Here is an 8,798-nt window from a genome sequence, read left to right as displayed (position 1 = left end):
GACGAGCTTTGCAAGTCTACCAGATAGATGGAAGAGCATTGTAGAAAATGAAAGAAAGTATATTTTAGATTAAAAAAGAACTTTGTTTATCCTGATTCTGAAAAATAAAAGAAGTATAAAAAACCGTATTATTTATGGGATGACCCAATATCTACTAAAGACTCGAATGGTTAGCTGCTACATGACGTTATCAACCCCTCAGAAAATCCTGTTTATGTGTTTCCAGTTATTTTTACATCTGAAATACTGCGATTCGTGTAAATTCCTAAGTAATTGTATATAAATCAGTGATAGATGGTAGATATACACTATTCTCTAGAACACTCCAATCGTTTTCATGTCACGGTCCAGCAGCAAATAAATGTTTCTGTATAAATGTTTCATGTCACAGTCCAGCAGCAAATAAATAAAATATGCAACTAGAAAGAAACGAGCTTTTGAGAATGGAAATCCAAACAAAATCATATATTGTGCAGGAGGGAAAAAATAGATGAAATCATAAATCCATCTCATTAAGTATGCATTATACGAATTTAAATCTGAATACTTTAATTTATCGACTCCAGAACTTGGAAAGAGGAAAGTTGTAGAAAGAAGGACGCTAGAGACAGAAATAATAAATTATACACACAGTTCTCTTTTATTTCCTACGTACCATGAGTATTCACAGCCGATATGGTACAACAATAGTGAGAAAACAGCGCGTTTACTTCCAGAAGTTTGTAAAATAGAGGTTTGAATGGTACAGTACTTTGTACTGAGAGAAGTAACTATTTTCAATTATAACATTCATAAGTTTCGATTTCACATGCTGTAGAAGGTGCAATGCATATTTTCTTGAAATGAGTTATTTTGGGTCACGAGTGGAATGGAAAATTTTGCTGTAATAAAGAAAGCCAACACATAGTTTGTTGGCGAAATCGAAATATTATTGCTCTCTCATTCATCCAATTAACGATGCAACTAAAGTTTCACTTAGTTACTACAAAGCGAAGTTAACTTTAGCAGACTTTGAACGCAGAATGTAAATGATCGTTGTTGAATAACATGACTACTTTGTCCGACGCTTTAACAGTTCTGCCAATACACCGCCCACTAGATAAAATTTGAAAACAGGACTTAAAGAAATATAACTAGATGAAGCTTTCTACTAATTCTGCCATCTAATAATCACTCTCGAGAAAAATCCTCGTTCGATATGTAATTGTTTCTATAGACGTGGTTAACATCTTCCTAAGGTTTCCACTAAAAAATAACAAGGTCAATGAGAATTACCCCCCTTGTTTTAACCTCTCATATTTTGGATGTCATTACAATTGTACTGTTAACGCATTGGGATATGGCTAAACAGACCCCATTTTTGGGCAACTTTCACCCGAAAAGTTCATTTACTAGCTTTATTAATGGCAATGATAAACCTCCGAACGTAAGTTAAACCACATTTATAACCATTGTCTGATGTGTTTATGACTTTTGTCAATGTAAAAAAGTTGTACTTATAACATCAATTTAGGTTAAACTCACTATAATTAAGAGATACTTCTTTTTTTTTGCCAGATTGTTTTATTTTCGCGTCCTCACATTCCCCGCTAGTGTAATTATTACACAGATAATGAAGTGGCGCCTCATTAAGAAAAGTTTTTTGTAAATTGTTGAAATGTTCATATGATAATGAATATCTTTTATTTTAAGTCAGTTACCAAACATCATAATTACAGATTTGTCAAAGTTGGTGCAAAGTTGGTCTTTGTACCTTATTATTATGTGTGTATTACTCATCATCCCACCCTCAGCTTTTACGTTCCCGTACACAAACTAGTTTTGTTATCGGTTTTGGAAATGTTGGAATTTTGACCTTTTACTTCTGTAGTTTTTATATAAAACCACCTGAAAGTATTAGAATGTTCTCTTCAGGTTTCTGTTTACTTTTCAGATATTATTGTGAGGGCATACTTCGCGTCTTGTCTCCTTGTGTCTTACTGCAGTTTCTTTACTTCTTTTATTAATCAGTAACATACTAAAAAATACAGCCTTCTGTCTATAATTTATAATGCTGTTGAATTATTTGCCCAGTTTAAAATAAGTATTTTGCTTTTCTGTTCGTCTTAAATCTGAAGCATAACAATTAAATAATTTGGAAAGCATTAAAACTATTCTTTTATCCCAATTTTCAAATTATGTTGTTAATAGCCAAGACGATTCTTCATATTAAAACCGTAAACACAAAAGAAAATACAAACCAGATTAACATAAACGTCATTAAATTTACTAAATGAACAAACTATAGTACTTCGAATGCGTTAACTTTTTTCAAAAATGAAATAGATATTTAACAAGGATAATATTTGATCCGATATACTCCACCAGATTCTTTTTTGTGATCGACATGCAGGATGTTACGCTTCTTATTCAAGAAAGTGGTAGTGTTACCAATGTATTATATGCAACAACTCTTTCCCGTTAAATATATATTTTATACTTATAAAACGTTATTAAATATACACATTTGAAACATTATTGTTTCTTTAGAAAATTTAATGACAATTGTGTTTGTATTTTACTATTCTGGTTTTGTTTGTTTTCTTTTGAGTTTATGGCCGTAATATGAATCGCCATATCCAAACTACTTTTATAATCATGTAATAAAAACAAAAACAGCTGATGTTACCGCGTATTGTTGTAGTTCACCAATATGATCAGAGTCATTTCAGCTTTGGACATCAGTCTTTCCTTCAGGAATAGTTTACTCAAATTTTCACCATTTTTCAAAGACAGTAAAGTAGGGTGTAGTTTGGAAGTTATTTTTAGAAAGTTGAGCGACCACGTAGAGGCGTTAACTCGACTGAATTGTTTTTAATGGACTTCTACGGAGTCAATTAAACTGACTGCAAAAACCGATTTTTAAACGATACCACCTATTTTCATTTGAGCATTTCAATTCAAGCAGACTCCGCATTTTTTTCGGTTTATGACCTCAAACTTAAAGTGGAAAATTATAAGCAATGAAGGAGGAAAATGGAAAATTTGAACAGCTGGCTACTTTTTTCTTTTAGGGCGGGAGACAGGATGACAAAATCGCAAGCTCTGTTGAAAAACAGGAACTGGAAGAGATTTCTTTTAAAAAGTGTGCGTGGTGGGGTAAACAACACACATGGTAGCGAAGAGATTGCATTTGAACGCAGCGAATGTTTAAACCAAGTTAGTTGTATCACAAGTTTTAACTTTCATAACTCGATTACTCCCCCTCCAAAAACCTTTGAATCACAAGGAAATGTTCTGAGATCATTTAACTGTATTTACAGGTATATCTTTTGTTTCCAAAGAGCAACTGTAATCGGTAAAAAGCAGAGATATCTTTGTTATAAATAAGTAAAATATAACTATTCACTCTACAGTTATCTACATGATTTGTTACGGATCCCTTATCTGGTGGTCAATGAGGTAACTTGGGATAGAAGAATGGTTAGTGAGAGCTGTGCGAGCCATGTACAGAGATGCTGTCAGTAAGGTGAGGGTTGGAAATGAGTACTGTAATGAATTCCGGGTAGAGGTAGGGGTCCACCAAGGTTCTGTCCTCAGCCCCCTCCTATTTATCATAGTCCTCCAGGTGATCACAGAGGAATTCAAGACAGGTTGCCCCTAGGAGCTCCTCTATGCTGATGACCTTGCACTAATTGCTGAGTCACTATAAGCAGGGACTAGAATCGAAGGGCCTTAGAGTCAATCTAGCTAAAACCAAAGTCCTAATAAGTAGGGAGGTAGATACAACACAAACTCCTTCAGGTAGATGGCCCTGCTCAATATATAGAAAAGGAGTAGGTAGTAACTCTATAAGATGTACCCAGTGCAAGCTATGGACACATAAGAGGTGCAGCAATATCAAAGGCAGGTTAACTAGGAATTTAGTTTTTGTATGTGGCAGATGTTCAGGTGCAATAAACACTGTAAACAAGCAGGAAACAACTTCTGTCTCATTCCAGGGAGAAAAACTAGAGGTAGTTGATAGCTTCCGCTATCTGGGTGACCAAGTTAGTAGTGGTGCTAGGTGTGCTGAAAGTGTAGCTGCTAGAATAAGAATAGCCTGGGCAAGGTTCAGAGAGCTCTTACCTCTGCTGGTGACAAAGGGCCTCTCACTCAGAGTAAAAGGCAAACTGTATGACGCATGTGTATGAACAGCCATGCTACATGGCAGTGAAACATGGGCTGTGACGGCTGAGGACATGCGTAAGCTCGCAAGGAATGAAGCCAGTATGATCCGATGGATGAGTAATATCAGTGTGCATACCCGACAAAGTGTAAGTATCTTGAGAGAAAAGCTGAACATAAGAAGCATCAGTTGTGGTGTGCAAGAGAGACGATTGCGCTGGTATGGACATGTGGTGAGAATGGACGAGGATAACTGCGTGAAAAAGTGCCAAACCCTAACAGTTGAAGGAATCCGTGGAAGAGGTAGGTCCAGGAAGACCTGGGCTGGGGTGGTGAGGCAAGACCTTCGAACATTGGGCCTCACCGAGGCGATGACTTCTGACCGAGACCTTTGGAAATATGCTGTGCGTGAGAAGACCCGGCAAGCCAAGTGAGACCTAAATCCAAGGCCTCTGCCAGGGGTGTAGCCAGCCCACTTATGCGTACCTTTCCTTCATTGGACACTAAACTCCCCTTGCGAAGACTTTTTGAGGCAAGTGAAATTGAAATTGAACTAAATTCGACGACTGGCACCCATGCCAGTGTCGTCTCCTTCATTGGACACGAAACTCAGCTTGCGAAGACTTATTGGGGCAAGCACAAGTGAAATCGGGATGGCACCTGTGCCCAGCGTCGCCTTTCTGGCACTTGTGCCCGTGACGTGTGTAAGGATTTTCGAGCAAGATCGTTGCCAGTGCCCTTGGACTGGCTCTTGTGCGGGTGGCACATAAAATGCACCATTTTGAGCGTGGCCATTGCCAGTACTGCCTGACTGGCCTTCGTGCAGGTGACATGTAAAAGCACCCACTACACTCTCTGAGTGGTTGGCGTTAGGAAGGGCATCCAGCTGTAGAAACTCTGCCAAATCAGATTGGAGCCTGGTGTAGCCATCTGGTTTCACCAGTCCTCAGTCAAATTGTCCAACCCATGCTAGCATGGAAAGTGGACGTTAATTGACGATGGGGTGACTAGACTGTATCCAACTCTAGCAGTGACTCCCGATGGACCTTCCCTGTATTCATATCTTTAATTGCCTTTTTTATCATGCTGCTGTCAATTAGGATAGCTGGTCCCTATGTTGGGTTTGCATGAGGGAGACTCCATTTCTCCTATTCATTCTCCACATTTAGTAGTCTTTCATAGTAGCTCTTCCACGCCTCTTTTTTCCAGGATCACTGACAGCAAGTGTATCATTATCTGTCCATATACACTTCTCTCCCACATCTTGATTGTCTCTCTCACACTGCCTGGCAATCTGGAACACATCAAGTCTCTGATCTTCACACTGTATGATATAGGCAGACCTCTTCCTTTCTGCTTCTGCCCTACTTAGATACACCTGCATCTAGCTCCTCTTTTAGCTATCTGATATAGCTCTTTGCTACCTGCCATTCTTCCACCCTTTTATAGTCCTGTGGACTTCATTCATTGTTCCACCACCATCTCACCCTTAGCCTGGCAGAAGCTTTGCTCCAACCACAGATGTCGTCTGTTGCCTTCAGTAGACTGTTCTCTATGGTATATGTCTCTATCTATTCCTCTTTCTTGTCAAAGGTTTGATTAAAAAATTTCTAAATCTCTTGGACCATTTGAAGGATCCTTGAGCCTCCATAACCTCCTTCTCCATATTGGTTTGTATCTTGAGATCCTTCTATATATATATATATATATATATTGAAAAACTATATCTCTTAAGGAATTTAAGAACCTCCTATGACTGTGTAAGTTCCAGAAATGCGATTTTTTTATGTCTAAGAAATACATCGTGTAGTTTCCATTATAACATTATGTATGTGAATATATATATGTATGTGTATATATGTATGTGTGTATTAGTATGTATGTTTGTATTATGTATTCATGTATGTGTTTATGTGTGTGTGTGTATGTATGTATGTATGTATGTATATGCAAACTTAGATTCCAATGTCTTTACAAGGGACCAATTCTGCAGAGTAAAGAATGGCTGTAAGAGAAACCAAGTTGCAGATGTGGAGGCAATAATGTGGATAAACAAATTAAATATAACAGCTTTGATTTGATACACAAAATATGTATATATGTATACATGTAAAAGAAGAGAAAACAAAGACTGAAAACTTTTAAACAAATATTTAAGTATAAATATATAGATATTTATATTAATAGATCAAATTTACACAGAGTATAAACAACAGAGAAAATTAAAGGGAGGAAGTAAGGTGTCATAAATCCAGCAGCTGGGAACTTGGAGATCCGTCATAATGTTGATAGATGTAGTTCACCACAAAATGCAGGCTGTAATGGAAGCAATCAATATTGGATAAATTGAGCCTCTATCATCAGGGTAGAAAAGATCTTACATTTTAGATCATGATGCAGAGAATTTTAAAGGTGGAATGTTTAAGTGTTAAGAGCTAGCAGTATTGGGGTAAAGGAGGAGGAGGAGGCTTAGTGGGGTTATGGAGAATGTTGAAGCAGGGAAGGGTGAGAGGAAATAAGAGAGCCAGTTCAGGAAGAGGGAGGGGTTAAGAATGAGGGTACTAGGGAGGTTGTAATAAAAGTGGAGATTTGGGAGATGAGTGGGAGGAGTGGGATAGATTTGTAATTGAAGGGTGGTCAATTGTTGGGTTTGTGAATAGGTGTCAAAATTTAGGGATGATTTCTTTAGAATTATGGGAAGCTGAGATAGTGAGAAAAGAGATGGTAATTATTTGAGGGAGGGAAAGGGTCTAATTCATAGGTAGATATAGGTTGACTAAGGGGGAATTTGAAGAGAGAAGGCAGGTTAGTGGTGGAGGGAGATTAATTACTAAGGTATGTAGAAAAGTATAAGTGAAGATAGAGGAAGGTGGACAGAGTAGGAGGTAGCAATAGTTAGTACAGAGTCAAGGTAACAGTAGTTAGTACTATAATGAAGGTGAGTTGGTGGTGAAGGGAGAGTAGAGGTGTGTGAAATTGAATAGAAGGAGGGAGGGGTTGATAGGTTAGTAGCTAAGGCAGTGGGGTAGTTGTAAATACTTTTGGTTGAATAGGAGATATGAGAAAATGGGGAAATACAACTTGTGAGGATGGGGAAGCTATGAGATAATTAGAAGGAATAATTTGATAGAAAGGGTGGTATTAGTTGCTAGTTGTATCCCAAGGTTAATTGTAATTAAGGATAATCATATTTAGAGAATTACATAGATTTAATAGAATGGTCAAATGATGAGTAGAACCTGTGTTTATAAGAGAGTATTACATCTGAAAATCTATTAAGTAATAAAGGGTTGTGGTTGCAAAGGATGGTTAGTGATTCCCTTAAACTCAATTTACAAATACCAAGATTAGTGTTGTATCGGAGAAGTCTCACTTACGATGGACCAGGATAGGGTGTAGGGAACATTTTAGGATTCGAGGTTGTTTACAAGTTGCTAAGGAGATAGATAATTTAGAGTTTGGATTGGAGAAAGTGTTCATGTGTGCTCAACAGCAGCGCTAGAAATCAACAGTGCTGTCACTATAACCTCTTGCTTGGTGGGAGTGTGATGTTATTACTCAGCACTTATAGACTATATTTACATATAGACAAAAACTTCCAAGAGGGCAGAGTTGAGACACCTGATATTTGCAAATTTTCTTGCCTACCCTGTGGTTGGAGTTCATCACTTAGAAGGTCAGGTTCCTTTGGTCCATTATCAGCGAAGAACTGAAGGTATAATCAGTACCAGTGTTGGATTGGAAGAGAGTATCATTGCTTGTATATGTTATCATATGGGTAGTATTGTGGAGAGAAGCCTTGAGGTTGGACGTAGGTTCTAAGGACTAGCATTGAAGTTTGCATCTGTTAGTGGAGGTAATTATGGATCCTAAATTAGGCATGGTGCAGTAGGAAATTTTAATAGATGATTTATTGAAGATAGGATAATATTTATTATGTGGTGGGAGGTTAGATTTTTGGATTCTAAAGAAAAGTTTAGGTTGGGATTTAATTTGGAAGGAGAAAGGTGATATACTCATTTCTTTCAGTTTGATATCTCTAATTATTACTCTTCCATATCTTAAATAGAGCCTTAGTTTTTACTTGAAAGTATGCACCTATCTTTCAATCTGACATTGACATCATCCTGGCTGCTAGGAAAACACTAATTCACTTTAAGGATAATTCCTGGATCTGCAATTCATATACTGATTTCTTTGATGTAATCATTGGCTCTTCTGACTCAGCCCAGGTTACTGACCTAGTTGGCCTATCCTTTCTTTCCCAAATTAAACAACACTTTCTTGACCTCTCCAGGGGGCTCTACAGGGATGATGCACTTGTTACAGCAACTGGTTTATCTCTACCTTATCTTTAATAAATCATCTATTAAAATATACTTCACCATGCCTAATTTAGAATCCATAATTACCTCCTGTAATAGACATAAACTTCAGTGCCAGTCCTTAGAACCTATAATCTATCTCACTGCACCCAACCCTAACCCGCTTAGTGGCAATAATACCCCACCTGACTCAATAATATATATACATACAAGTGAGTGGACAAACAAAAGAAAAAGGCACTCAACACATTAAGTAGGAGTTACATGTATTATTATTTAAAACAGTTTCGTTTAGTTCTATGTGACTTAAAGTTTGCAGGCTTCTTA

At 37.4% G+C, this 8,798-nt stretch overlaps 1 protein-coding gene across 6 annotated transcripts in view; it reads left to right on the top strand.

The window, feature by feature from the left end:
* Nucleotides 1-400: 400 nt before the first annotated feature.
* The window catches only part of LOC106868939 (myotubularin-related protein 10-B), a 190,685-nt gene continuing 182,287 nt past the window's right edge, over nt 401-8,798 (top strand). Inside the window, exon 1 of one of the 6 annotated variants that reach the window (XM_089363636.1) lies at nt 401-1,728. The gene's annotated coding sequence lies outside the window, so the exon portion shown is untranslated. The remainder of the gene's footprint in view (nt 1,729-8,798) is intronic. The other 5 variants (XM_089363635.1, XM_089363632.1, XM_089363631.1 and 2 more) reach the window with 5 other exon arrangements.

This window comes from Octopus bimaculoides, chromosome 15, assembly GCF_046866305.1.
Source record: "Octopus bimaculoides isolate indiv1 chromosome 15, ASM4686630v1, whole genome shotgun sequence".
In the NCBI taxonomy this organism is placed as follows: Eukaryota; Metazoa; Mollusca; class Cephalopoda; order Octopoda; family Octopodidae; genus Octopus; species Octopus bimaculoides.
The sequence above is the reverse complement of the archived record's forward strand: the minus strand, read 5'-3'. Positions and strand labels throughout refer to the sequence as shown.